Below are 15446 nucleotides of genomic sequence, written 5' to 3'. Positions count from 1 at the left end.
ATCAAGTAAATCTACGTGTCATTTTGTTTTATGTTTTTAATTCTACTGTCAATTTTATGTGATAGAATTGAATGATCAAACGAATAAGATTCACCTTCCTTTCTTACACGCAACAATCCTACAGAATCTCTAAGGTGGCAATAGACACCTCCAACGCAGCACCGACTCCATTGCTTCAATGAGAAGAGGCTAAGGGAGGTCATATGATATTGCTTACTACTGGCGAAGTGGTGAAGAATATTATGTTGAACTCCTCAAAAGAGTGAATATACCCAGGCTTCAATCGACTACACCATCGTTGCACCAGCCTTATCAAGATTTTAGGAAGACCAAGCACTTCACCCCCTAAGTATACTGGTGTAAGAGAGAAACATTCTTGAACCGACATAGGTGATCCTCGGGATATAAGGATCTATTATAGTCCCTGATTTGTAAAGGCCAGAAATGACTCGACAACTCTTCTACTTGGATCTCTTTAGAGAAAGGAGTGTCTAGCCAGGTCAATGCTTCCTTCTTCTCTCTCAAAATATTAGCTTGGACTCTTCTAGAATTTTCTTGAGGTGGCTCATGTGCAGTCATCTCCCAGGATTGTTCCTCCTACTAGGCTGATGCTCCTCCAGGTTCCCCCATAGCTAGAGGATTTATGAAAAATTATCTTCGCATGAGCTCTTGCACAGTAACTATCACTAGCCAACTCATATCTTCTACCGTTAAGGCAGGAGCCCTCGAGCCAGGGGTTGCGACCCAACTCCTTTCTTCATAAGAACTAGTATTTCACCCGTGCAATGCACAGGATATTATTTTATATAATTAACAATTAAAATTAGTATGAGTGTTTAAATAAATAATTAAAATATAAATAAGTTAAATTGTACAATTAGAAAAAAAAATTTATAAATTTGGAAAAACTTCCTTAAATACAACGTTTGTTGTTGAATTTTTCTGTTTGTTGTCACTATCACATATCAAAATTTTTAGACCCATGGGATTCGTAACTCTGGATACAGCGACATACAGCTGACCATGACTAAAAACGGGGTTCTTTAAAATAAGTCCTATATGAGACAATGATTGACCTTGACTTTTGTTTATTGTCATTGCATATGATACAATCAAAGGATACTGTCTTCGTTGGAATTTAAAAGGAAGTCTTGGATCAGAAGGAGTCAATGACATTCTTGGAATAAGCACTTTATGATCGGCATTACTTCTAGTAAGAATTTGCCCTTCTAAAACATGGTTTCAGAGCCTCGTCACGATCAATCTAGTGCCATTGCATAATCCAAGAGACTGATCTATGTTCCGCAGCAGCATAACCGAAGTTCCAACCTTCAAGTTTAACTCATGATTTGGTACTCCAGAATATCTTATTCCATTTAAGAATTCAAGGGTATGCACATCATGCAATAGATCAACATTTCTATCTGAATGACATGTCGAATCAGAACTTAAATATAACCTTCCCTCGGAATGGTTTAGAGATATCATGTATTCATTTATGGACTGAACGACATCAAGAGTTGGTGCCAGAATAAGCCTCTGCTGAAAATATGCAGTATTGTTGATATTGTTGCCTGAAGACGGATACGTACTCTCAACTATTGCTGCAATAGGATCATTGCAATCTTTCAGCAAAAGTTCATCAGGAATATCGATTATCGCATAACCATCATTTGGTTCTCCAATTTTTCCATCTCCTAAATTAGCAATCCAATCTGAAAATTGCTTCATTTTAGCACATTCTTCATCAGAACCTAAATTCTGCAGTCGCATGTTTTTTGTCAATCTCAAAACTGTGCAATGTCTCCAAAGATACGAAGATTTGATAGTGGCGTGAATAATATCCTGCCTACTTCCTTTTGGAATAACAGGTAATATTTGTCGAAAATCACCACCGAAAACAATTGTTTTGCCTCCAAAAGGCAAATGAAGGCTTAAAGGATTGACAAATCTCATTATATCTTTCATGCTTTTATCCAAAGCTTCAAAACAAAACTTATGCGTCATTGGAGCCTCATCCCAAATGATAAGTTTAGCTTTTACAATAAGCTCCGCAAGAGGACTCCCTTGTTTGATATTGCATGTTGATTCCTCATTAGGATTAAATGGAATTGCAAAGCGAGAATGAGCAGTTCTTCCACCAGGCAGTAGAAGAGATGCTATACCACTGGATGCCACATTCAAGACAATTTCTCCCTTCGATCTCAAGAATGCAGACAGAGTTTTCCAGACAAATGTTTTTCCAGTACCTCCATATCCATATACAAAGAAAATCCCTCCCTTATTTGAATCAACTGCATTCATTATTGTATCATATACACGACGTTGGTCAGAGTTTAAATTATTAAGGAGATTATCATATTCTTCTGACAAAGATCTTCTATCAAACCGCAACTCATCATGTATTAATCTGTTTTGTGAAGACCAAAAATATTGATCACTTGGAAATGGCTTTGATTGGAATTCACGTAAACTTTTTCCATAGCTTCGCGATAGTTTTTCAATTTCAACCAAGACATAAATTTTAATTTCATCATCATTCAATTCCAATTCTACAAAAAAAAGAAGAAGATATTATATATATATAATTTACAAAAATAACAGATATAAAATAAAGTTTATTGATACATGCATACCTTGGTGTTGCATCAAGTTATGTTGTTTGTATAAAACATCGTCTGATAAATATGTCCAGCACGAATCCCAAACTACTTCTGGTCGGCTGATACAGTTCGATGACAATAACGCATCAAGTAAAACTCTCATGGATTGTGCTGAAGCCCAATGACTTGCCTCAATAATGCTGTCGATATACTCCTTGTCATCATTCAACAATCCCAATGCATAGCAAGCATCTTGAAATGAACTGTATTGAACACCATTAACAAAAGTTATATCTGTTAGATTTGAGAGGTGTCCTAAGGCAATCCCCTTACGGTTATACTATTTATTGGATAAATAGCAATTCACTATTTGAGTGCACATTCCACATGTGTTTGATTGGATCTTAAACTCGAATACTGAATGTCCGCAATACGATTCATAGCATGAGAGAATTTGTGATTGGATCACAACTCGTGAGCATCTCTACATGTGCAATTATGAACGTATTGAAATTATCCCTAGTCAAGGAATTGATGAGCACGGACGTCATCGATTCTGTCGAGACTAGCACGTTTTAAACTCATTGGTTAGCCAAGCAGCTGATCTCACTACTGTCAACATTAGATGTTGAGAGTTAAACATGGATGCTGGTTAAAGGTAACCAGTTCATTGGAGTGACCTGCTTTGAGACTTCATATGGTTCGATATATATATGTCAATGAAGATCTCAGTGCAGCTTAAGTGCGAGTTTCCTTTGACTTGCGGTATTCAAGTCACCTTGGTCATGGAAGCTTATACTTTAACATCTTAAGTAAGCATCTCCGAGGAGGTGTGGATCCGAGATGATTGGGTATAAGTCGAAGTGTCCGAAGGTGTTTGAATAGCCCACAGAGGATTCACCGCTCCTTGAAAAAAGGAGACGTATACCCTGTGGCCGCTTGTCAGGATTGTTACTAAAAGTCTTTGGCCAAAGCATTACATGTTAAGAGTACAGCTTGGACACATGTACAAGTAACTTGAATCCATAGGACAAGAAAGCAGCTTGGGCTAGGTGTGACATAGTCAGCCTAGTGGGGACCGACACATAGACCATGTCCTGAACCAAGCGGGTATAAGACGGTGAAAGGAACGAGGCACGATTCAGTGTAGCTGCTGAAAGGTTTAGAACTGTTCTGGAATCAATCATTGATTTTTTGATCAATTGGGGATCATGATATACTACTAGGTGTCACTCATGATCGTTCCGTAATTAATGGTTAATTACGGACGGCCAACATAGCCGGGAACCTATTGGGTCACACGCACAACAAGTTCTCCGAAGGACTTAAAACGAGTTTGAGGATTTGATTCTCAGAACGAGAGAAATAAAGTTTGGTTGGACCAGAAAATGGATAAAGTGATGGAACTCGTCTTACAAAGATGAAACAAACGAAACTGATTTCGTTTAAATCAGAGACCGTTTGGTTAGTGAACCAAATGATTCGATTTTGAACCGAATTGAACCAACTTAGTTTGGTTCATGATGGAAGAGCTTTTGGTAAAACGGATGTGATGAGAAGTTTCATCTTGTGAAGACGAATCAAACAAAATTAGTTTGGGTCAAATCGGAGTTCGTTTGGTTAGTGAACCGAGCGAACCAAGTTTGAACCTGGTTCGCTACAGTGCTGGTTCGATTCAAACAGGAACCTAGGGTTGTTTGGTTGGGTTTATTTGTGGTTTACGCATGGAAACGGTTCAGCCGCCACTGTAGCTTCTCTATATGACCTGCATCACGATTTTGATCGATTAGATCCCCTGTTCATCTTCCTCGCTGCTCAAAAACCGCCTCCCTCCTTCTCCCTGTTCTACCGAGAGAACCCTAGCTGAAGCCACCGAGTTGTTGAAGGTGGAGGATACCTAGGGCAAGAGGAAAAGGCTGCCGGATTTTGGGGCTGCCATCGCCGACTGCCCCGCCGCGCGTGGAGAAGGAAGAAGCTGCCGCGCCTCTCCGTTCTTCGACTCTCAGCCACCGCGCGTGAAGAACCCGCCGCGCCGGAGAAGACCACGAGAAGAGTCCTCGCGATCGCATCCATCCGGCAGTGGTCCAGGTCCGTCCAGCGGTGATCCAACCCTGTTCAATCGGTCGCCCGCTTCTTCCCTGGTGGTGCTACGCCCTTGTTTCGGCCGCGCGCTTCTGCGCTGGTGGCGCTGCTGCGCCTGCTCCGATCACCGGAGATGAGGGAGTCGAACCCGAGTATCACCCTCTCTGCTCTATTCTCCCAAGCACTCTCTGCCCACTGGAAAAGCAAAGGGTTGAGAGCTGAAGCTTTTCTCCAGTGTCCCTGAGGCTTCCTGCAAAGCTTCGCAACGCCGTCTGTTCCATCTGGTTCCACCAGAGGCGAAGGAGAAGGTTGAGAGAAATGTTCTTGCAATCTGGACTGCCTTCGGTGCTATGTGGAAGATGAAAACAGTCCATTATTTTCGCCCGTGTAGGAAGGAGAGGAGGAGAAGGATGGCCGGAGAAACCAGAGTTTTGGTTCCTCTGTTTTGGCAGATCTTGTTTTGTTCAGCCATGTAACGAACATCGTTCACGGAAACTTACGAAGTATTCGAAGAACGTTCCATCGTCATCGGAAAGGTTCCGATCGATTTATCCTGAATCGACGGTCAATGATTGACCATCGAACACTACATCGGGAATATGATTCTCGATGATAGTTAGAAAGCCCCGGAATGATCACGGCACACGTTGTTGCGTGGTTTCCGGAACAAGGCTTCTCTCGAATCGATTATCATCTATTATCGGCTAGTACCGAGGACGATGACACGACTCGTAGCTTCCGAAGCTGTCCAGACGGGAGCTTGGCGTGGATCACTAGTAGAGGCGGGACTCGGACGAGGATCGCTCGATTGATTCAACATGGCTCAATATCATCATCGCAAGGTACACGTTTAGAATAATTTTATTCTACAAATTTTAATTGTGCAAGTAGAATAATTTTTATTCTGAAAATTTTTAATTTTCTGTCATGCCTTGTACATGTTATTTCCTGCATTTGCCATGCGTGTGTTGTGATAATATTAGTTTTAATTATCTGTAAATTTCCACTGCGCACATTTCCGAAACATGAGAACACGCGCATTGCACCGGGACGATCCCAACAATATCATCATAGCAAGTAACACCACTGTTTACATTGAGGCGACATCTTAAATAGTACATGTCCCCACAACCGGGAGGAACATAAAAAATGCGACCGATTGAAAATTTCTATTTTCTGGGAACGAATTCTCTTGTATCTTGTTTCCAAACAAATTTCATTGGAAATTCAGCATATATTAATTCTCTTGCCTGTGGATATTTCTTATTAGCTTCCATCCAAGCAAGAAACATGCTCTGGTTAACAGTAGGTCGATCGAGAACAGTATTGATTTCATCCGAATCTGAAAAAATAATATTTTGTTCATTCGAAAGATGAAAGCTCAGACACTCAACAGGTGGATCTCTGCATTGAATATCAAATCCAAAAATTCTCCACGCAGCCTCACATGGAAAAATATATCTGCAGTCATAGTACATATTAACTACATCAACATTTTTCCCCAAAATCTCATCATTTGAGCTCTGATAGAATGATACAGTCACAGTCACACGATCGTGTCCTTTATTTATATACTTGAACAAATATTTGATAGCACGAGATTGGTTGCACCATTCAACATTCATATGAGCTCCATACCGAATTAACAAATAACGATTATAAGGAACAACAAATCTGTTATCAAGATTATCACCATTTTTTAGAATTGTTCGCCCATTATCTCTGTGTCTATAATTTGGGTATCCATCCTCATCAATTGATGCCACTTCAACAAACATTTTAGGAAAATGCTTTGTGCAACGACCATCAGACATGCAGGGAGAATTCTTTCTTGCCTCGCCGCATGGACCATGCATCATTAGATCCCATACTACACCGTAATAAACAGGATCATCTTTTTCATCTGGAATTTCGGCAGAAATGATACGATCGATTGCCTCTGCTGCTGGATATTTATCTTCTTTACATAGGAAAAGCAAAATGTGAGTGTGCGGTAATCCTCACTTTTGGAATTCCATAGTATATATTACTGCAACAATTTAAGAAACAAAATTAATTATATTTACTAAAAATATTAATTTGCTAAAATCCAAAATAGTAGTACCTTACATATAATTGCAAGAAATTTTAAAATATTTTTACCTGCTTTAACATTTCCAAAGATTTTATTCTTTCGGAGATCTTTAATCAAGGCATCCAACTTCATTTTAAAGATTCTGCAGACAATATCCGGACGGTCTTCATATCTCAAACCTTGGGCCTCGATAAATCTAACTATTTCTATCCATTTTGGATTACATGTAAATGTAATAAATAAATCTGGATAACCAGCCCATTTACATATAGCCATCACATCTTGGTAATTCTGAATCATATATCTTGCACCTCCAGTAAAAGTAGAAGGCAAGATAATACGTTTTCCTTGTGCAGACGCATTTGTTTCACCACGTAAAAGTGCATCATGAAAACCTTTGTACCTTTCACATCTCAGTTGTTTCTGATGCATTCTAATATATGTCAACCTTGCAGATTCAACCATTGTGTATGCATCGACAATGAACTGTTGAAATAGTCTTCTTGAAAATAAAATACTTGAAGATTCGAAATCCCTATCATGCAGTCGATAAGCAAAAAATTCTCTTATACTCACTTTTTTTCTTCCTCCAACATTTGACTTAGATTCTGAGAATGGAATATCTTCTCTATAACCATCCTCACCATAGGGGAAAAGCATAGGATATTGAAGAGCAAGATATGCAGGATTCAACTCATTGATACGTTTAAGTCATCCCATTTGCGTCTCTACTAAAATATCTCTGTCTCCCAAAGACTCATCGAAATCTCCCACAATTAATGCAGCAACCTCTTAAGCAGAGGGAAGATTATATCTTCTTCCGTCCCCACATCTTCTACCAATAAGCTTTAATTTCACATCGGATCGTCCTTCTACCATCATTCTTTCTTTGGTCATCCTAAAAGACTTGACCAAAACATTGTTTTCATCTAACATGACCTTTAAATCAGAAACTATCTCCAAATGCAGATTATTTGTGTCGCTATTTTGTCTGAAAAAATATATCGATTCAACAGAAATTAATTACTACTGCCCAAATGGCAAATATGGTCTATGAAATATAAGATACAAATTTTAAGACATACCTGACAGCAGAAATACAATTGGTAATTTCATTTTCTGTGTCGTAAATATACAACTGAGCAAACTTAGGGGATGCACCTTCACATGGAAGTAGGCTCCCGATTAAATGATAATTCTGACCATGAAGTTTAAAAACTGGAGGAGAGCCGCCTTGATTTAAACTTGAATCTATCTTCCCTCCCATCGACGTGAAGCAGAACATATTATTGTATGATCGGATGTTATCCAGAAAATGTTTGCTCTTATCACTCATTCCATTTAATAAATCATGCAATACTTGAGGAGGTTTTTTTAAAGAAGGAAGTTGTATTTTTCCTTGCATACAACAGAGAGAGTACTTAGGATTTCAAGATTTATAACTTCGACATAACCTCTCTTCATACCAGAACTTCGCACCACAAAAATCACATCTGTACGTTGGATCCCCTATATCCCAATAATCTATATGCAAAAGGGATATTTAATTAATTATGATAAATATACTTATGCGGTATTTTATTAGAATTATGCATCAAATAAATATACTTATAAATTTACTAAAATATACATATATAAAAATACATAAACCAAAAAAATAAAAATAATTCTCGTAAATTACTTTGAATACTCCTACCAGAAGAGACATGAAAAAGATCATCACTCGTTAGATCAATAATCTCTGAGATATTTTTAGTTGAGCTGCAAGGTATTTGAGAAGAAAAATTTATATCCATTCGGCTTGATGGATTAGCTGCACAAACCAATGATAGAAAGATATAACTCAAATCATTTAAATCAGAAAAAATGAAAAAAAAATACTTTATTGAATTAAAAAAATCATACCAATTGTGATATCACTTAACGGAGACATTGTTGGAAACATAGTATTAACTGAACCATGTGAATTACATTGTTGGGATATTCTGGCTCTCAAATCCAGATTTTCTGTTTAAATATTTACAACATAAAAAATTTAAAATAAATATAATTAATCTACATTTTAAAAAAATACTTACAAAATATGCTATGCTGCAGATAAAAGATTACCATTTGTTTGAGCATAATTTTTCTCTCGCTTGCCATGTAAAACTGTAGATGTTGTCAACCGCTTCATTATTCTTTTGAACCTTAGAAATTCTGCAGCCCTTGATCTACTTGAAACTTTTCTTTATCAATGTTGTATAGAACATGGTCTTTTCTGCAAATCTATGATATATATATGATGAATATATATAAAATGCATTTAAAGATCTGGCAAAGAAAGTCACTATTTTTAGGAATCTGTGTTTTACCATCAAAGTTATTCAATATATTTTGGAATATGTGGTATTTGATAGGATCTTTAAATTATTCAATATATTTAGAGAATCTGTGTTTTATCATTTAATAATAATAATTCGAGCATTAAAGTTTATGCTTAATATGGATTAAAATGCATTTAAAGATTTGGCAAGCAAAGTCACTATTTTTAGGAATCTGTGTTTTACCATCAAAGTTATTCAATATAATTTTGGAATATATGATATTTGATAGGATCTTTAAATTATTTAATATATTTAGAAATATGTGTTTTACCATTTAATAATAATAATTCGAGCATTAAAGTTTATGCTTAATATGGATTAAAATGCATTTAAAGATCTGGCAAGTAAAGTCACTATTTTTAGGAATTTGTATTTTATCATCAAAGTTATTCAATATATTTTAGAATATGTGATATTTGATAGGATCTTTAAATTATTCAATATATGTAGGAATCTGTATTTTACCATTTAATAATAATAATTCGAGAATTAAAGTTGGTTGAAATTAGAATTTTGAGAAATAGTCTTAAGTTAATTTTAATGATGGCATTAAATATAATTTAAGGCAGGACCTTGAAACTTTAAATTATTTGAGTGTATGATGCCAAACAGCTATATATTATTGAGAATGGAGATTTTAAATGCTTTGTTTTTAAACAGCACAAATAGTTATGAGATCGAGAAGTCATTGTTTTGGAAATCTTTATTTACCACCAAAATTATGCAATTTACCGAAAAGGCTTTACTCTCTAGAATATTTTAGAATATATGGTATTTGATTACATCTAAGAGTTTTATCTACACTTCAGTAATATTTTAGAATATGTGGTATTTGATTTAATTTGTGTAGTATTTCTATGAGACTTAAAAATATAAATTAAATACTAATTGTTTTTGAAAAAATTCTTTATTTTTTTAAAATTCACAATATATTATGCATGTTTTTATTTGGCATTGATTTACATATAAATTTTTTTCACAATCATATTTATTAATTTGCATTGTAACTGTATTTAATATTTTTTGTTCTTAAGTTGGCTTTATTGTAAATTTAAGTTTTAGTATTATTTTCTCATATGTCAAAATAGAGTTTGTTAAGTTGGTCGTAACCATATATGATTTGGCCCGAGTTTATCTAATTTTTTTTATTAAATATTCAACCGATAGGTAGTAAAGTATATTTTTAATTTAAAAAATGATTGATGATAAGAAGATAATAAATAAAAAAACAATAATTTCAGATAAAATACTCAATTCAAAATTAAAATACCGCATAAATTAAGTCTAACGATATCAATAACATTTAAATTCTAGAAACTCCCATAATTAAAACCAAGATAAATGTTTCATATGTCAATGACCTTAATACCTAAAAAAACTTACAATAATATAAACTTTAATATATCAATCTTTCTCTTGTTTGATAACTGTCTTCAATTTTTTATCTGGTGCAGTAGATGAGAACTCATCAATTAGTGCTCTCTTCAATGAAGTATCATTCAGAACGTCTTTTGAAATCACAGCCGTACTTGTTGATTTTAGAGGAGTTGAGACTTCATCTTCAGAAGAAATAACCTAGAAAAAGCAAATTATATTCAATCTAATACTATTTCATAAAGATCTTAAAATCATGATTTTTACCTCTTCCATGTCTGCCTTTTCAGCATTGTTCAATTTTGAAAATACATCAGATTCCAGTATAAACTAACAATGATAAGAAAGCATGGGTGAAAATTAAAATAAAAAAATCTAAATAAAAAAAATATCCACCTGACTTTCAAAAAAATCACCACAGTATTTTTCAATAATATCATGGTCCGTTGTCAATTTGATGACAGTGTAAGTCCCATTAAATCCGCGAATTTGATTCTGCCTAACTTCAACTTTGAAGAAGAACCTTCCGATCAGCTAAATCATCAAATTCTTTTGACATTTCTATTGAAGTGGAATCCTGAAATATTATGTGATTTTTTAAGGATTGTAACCCTTCACATAGCCCACTTTAATCTCATCCATCAGATTTGAAGGGTTGTGACCCTCAGATCTCTCTTCTTCTCATCAGCCGTCGGATCTGGATCTAATGATCCATTTGATCTGACGTTTCAGATCAAATCTCATCCCAAGCGGTCAGATCGTGACTCTTCGCGATCCAACACCCCAGATCGCATCACATATGATCCATCACACCTCTTTGATCAACGGTTGCCATCCGTTGGCCCAGTCAGCAGTCCAGTCATCTCTCTTAGCCCATGTGGATGCCACATAGGCACTGCCACGTCACATGTGAGCCTGACACATCACCCGAGTGCCACGTAAGCACTGCAATGTCATATGGAGCATAAATTTATGCTCTTCAAGTGTAAAGTGCACCTACAAAGCGCACATTGCGCACGTGCGCACATGCGCGCGTGCGCGCGTGGCGGGTAGCGGGCTCATAGGTGTGAGCACCTGCTCGCCCCTGAGAAGAGAACACCTGATCTTTTGTGTTAACTCAATTAACACAGCATCATTAATAAGGAAACAAAACACATCAAAAATTTTTGATGTGGGACTATTCCCCATACATTTCCTTATATATAATATTAATTAATAATTAATATTATTCGAGCCGACTTTAAACAATTAATTTCTCATTCATCCTTAATCGATTTTGAGCAAATTAATAGTCTAAATCTATCTACGCAAATCATAGATTTCGATTTTGAAGTCAATTACGACTTTCATCAATTGATGGCATTCCAATTTTTTCACAAAATCGTATTGGTCCATTAAGGCCCCAATATCTAAAATTTAAAATAAATATAATTAATCAACATTTTAAAAAATACTTACAAAATATGCTATGCTGCAGATAAAAGATTACCATTTGTTTGAGCATAATTTTTCTCTCGCTTGCCATATAAAACTGTAGATGTTGTCAACCGCTTCATTATTCTTTTGAACCTTAGAAATTCTACAGCCCTTGATCTACTTGAAACTTTTCTTTATCAATGTTGTATAGAACATGGTCTTTTCTGCAAATCTATAATATATATATGATGAATATATATAAAATGCATTTAAAGATCTGGCAAAGAAAGTCACTATTTTTAGGAATCTGTGTTTTACCATCAAAGTTATTTAATATATTTTGAAATATGTGGTATTTGATAGGATCTTTAAATTATTCAATATATTTAGAAATATATGTTTTATCATTTAATAATAATAATTCGAGCATTAAAGTTTATGCTTAATATGGATTAAAATGCATTTAAAGATCTGGCAAGCAAAGTCACTATTTTTAGGAATCTATGTTTTACCATCAAAGTTATTTAATATAATTTTGGAATATATGATATTTGATAGAATCTTTAAATTATTCAATATATTTAGAAATATGTGTTTTACCATTTAATAATAATAATTCGAGCATTAAAGTTTATGCTTAATATGGACTAAAATACATTTAAAGATCTGGCAAGCAAAGTCACTATTTTTTGAAATTTATATTTTATCATCAAAGTTATTCAATATATTTTGGTATATGTGGTATTTGATAGGATCTTTAAATTATTCAATATATTTAGGAATCTATATTTTACCATTTAATAATAATAATTCGAGCATTAAAGTTGGTTGAAATTAGAATTTTGAGAAATAGTCTTAAGTTAATTTTAATGATGGCATTAAATATAATTTAAGATAGGACCTTGAAACTTTAAATTATTTGAGTGTATGATGCCAAATAGCTATATATTATTGAGAATGGAGATTTTATTTATTAATTTGCATTGTAACTGTATTTAATATTTTTTGTTCTTAAGTTGGCTTTATTGTAAATTTAAGTTTTAGTATTATTTTCTCATATGTCAAAATAGAGTTTGTTAAGTTGGTCGTAACCATATATGATTTGGCCCGAGTTTATCTAATTTTTTTATTAAATATTCAACCGATACGTAGTAAAGTATATTTTTAATTTAAAAAATGATTGATGATAAGAAGATAATAAATAAAAAAACAACAATTTCAGATAAAATACTCAATTCAAAATTAAAATACCGCATAAATTAAGTCTAACGATATCAATAACATTTAAATTCTAGAAACTCCCATAATTAAAACCAAGATAAATGTTTCATATGTCAATGACCTTAATACCTAAAAAAACTTACAATAATATAAACTTTAATATATCAATCTTTCTCTTGTTTGATAACTGTCTTCAATTTTTTATCTGGTGCAGTAGATGAGAACTCATCAATTAGTGCTCTCTTCAATGAAGTATCATTCAGAACGTCTTTTGAAATCACAGCCGTACTTGTTGATTTTAGAGGAGTTGAGACTTCATCTTCAGAAGAAATAACCTAGAAAAAGCAAATTATATTCAATCTAATACTATTTCATAAAGATCTTAAAATCATGATTTTTACCTCTTCCATGTCTGCCTTTTCAGCATTGTTCAATTTTGAAAATACATCAGATTCCTATATAAACTAACAATGATAAGAAAGCATGGGTGAAAATTAAAATAAAAAAATATAAATAAAAAAATATTATCCACCTGACTTTCAAAAAAATCACCACAGTATTTTTCAATAATATCATGGTCCGTTGTCAATTTGATGACAGTGTAAGTCCCATTAAATCCGCGAATTTGATCCTGCCTAACTTGAACTTTGAAGAGAACCTTCCGATCAGCTAAATCATCAAATTCTTTTGGCATTTCTATTGAAGTGGAATCCTGAAATATTATGTGATTTTTTATATGTTACCTAAACAAAAATTCAGAAAAAACATTTACAACCGATAATGGAAAACCTGATTTTTTATTTCGGCCCTTAAATCGAAGGCTGTTTTTCCAATAAGCTCAACACACTCTCTATCCCAAAGCAGGAAAAGAGCATTTCCAGTATTGTCTAAAACTCGAGCTCGAATCTTGAACCTATCAAAACATAAATATTTAAATAAATCATAATGTATCACATTAAAATAATATATTTCAGACACAATAAAATTTATCACCCACCGGCGTGACCTTCTTGGGACACTTTTTACACGATAAATATGACCAATTGCTGTCAGACTCTACACCTACAATCCTTGCATAAACCCAAAAACTCCCAACCTATAGGTAGACAAAACAAAATAGACTATAAGTACAACAAAAATTGTCAAAATGTAACTTAATTTTAGATGAAATAAGGAAATGTATATAATAATATATTTTATATTAGATTCTGTTACGAATCATAGAATAAAATTTAAATTAGACCTCATTATTTTCAGAAACTTGCTCTATAGTCCTAAAACAATCCTTTGCAATCGAAAGTTCTTCCAAGATTGTTTGTGCAGATGGCGCTGAAATAGTGCTGATTGAATTTGGGGTATTGCAATCAGCAGTAATCCTTAAAATGAACATTGCAATAATATTTAGTTATATATATAAAATGAATATATATTAATACAAAATTGAATAATCGAAATTACCTATTACGGAATTCTATATTCCATGTCTGCCATGATGTCATTGACAAAGTCTCCCCACAAGGTACATGATAGCTTATTGTTCCTAAAAATAGTAAAATAACTGATTATTAAAAAATATTAAAATAATAGATGTAAGATATCATGATGTCATTGACAAAGTCTCTCCACAAATTAAAAGAAAAATAAAACAATACTTACTCCGAATCTTCTAAGACAAAATCAAGAAGCTTTGTAAGACGACCACCAAATTCTTTACTTTGAGGAGAGTCTCGTGCAACCATTTTGCCAATGACATCTTGAGAAAAAAAATTTTAAGCTATAAGATAAAATGTTCGATCAATTAATCATGAAAAAAAAAAATAAATTAACCTACCAAAAAGTATGTTCTCATCAACAGAATCTGTCTTCTTCAATTCACTAAAAGACTTGAATTCATATATCATCGATGGAAATGTATCATCAAAAATTTCGCATACATGAGTTTTTGCAATAAAATTAATCTTGTATTTATTTGTTGTTGTCTTATACTTCATTCGATTCTCTGCAACAATGATATTTTTTATGGCAAATACATGACCTTCTTTGAGAATGAGTTTCACTCTCTCTATGATCGGGCGTTTTATTGTTCCATGGATGCGTTCACTCTACAAATATATAGAAAGAGTAAATATTTAATTTATATTTTCTAACAGTAATCAGATATATACGTAAAAAAAATATACAACCTCTTTATCATGAAAGACACACTCCAAGCTAAAATCTCCGTTGTTTCCATATGCAGGTAGATCGTAACAACGAACTAATCGGAGTTTCAACGCCCATTGCATTTTCGAAGGGTTAACCTCTCGGATG

At 34.0% G+C, this 15446-nt stretch overlaps 1 pseudogene; it reads right to left on the bottom strand.

Annotated features, from left to right (window-relative positions):
- Window positions 1-891: 891 nt before the first annotated feature.
- LOC141812347 (uncharacterized) lies at window positions 892-8692 on the bottom strand (annotated as a pseudogene).
- Window positions 8693-15446: the final 6754 nt, after the last annotated feature.

This window comes from Curcuma longa, chromosome 18, assembly GCF_044706935.1.
Source record: "Curcuma longa cultivar G26 ecotype Majalengka, Jawa Barat chromosome 18, ITB_CL_G26_1.1, whole genome shotgun sequence".
NCBI lineage: Eukaryota > Viridiplantae > Streptophyta > Magnoliopsida > Zingiberales > Zingiberaceae > Curcuma > Curcuma longa.
Note: the sequence above shows the minus strand (reverse complement) of the source record. Positions and strands in the feature narration are given on the sequence as shown.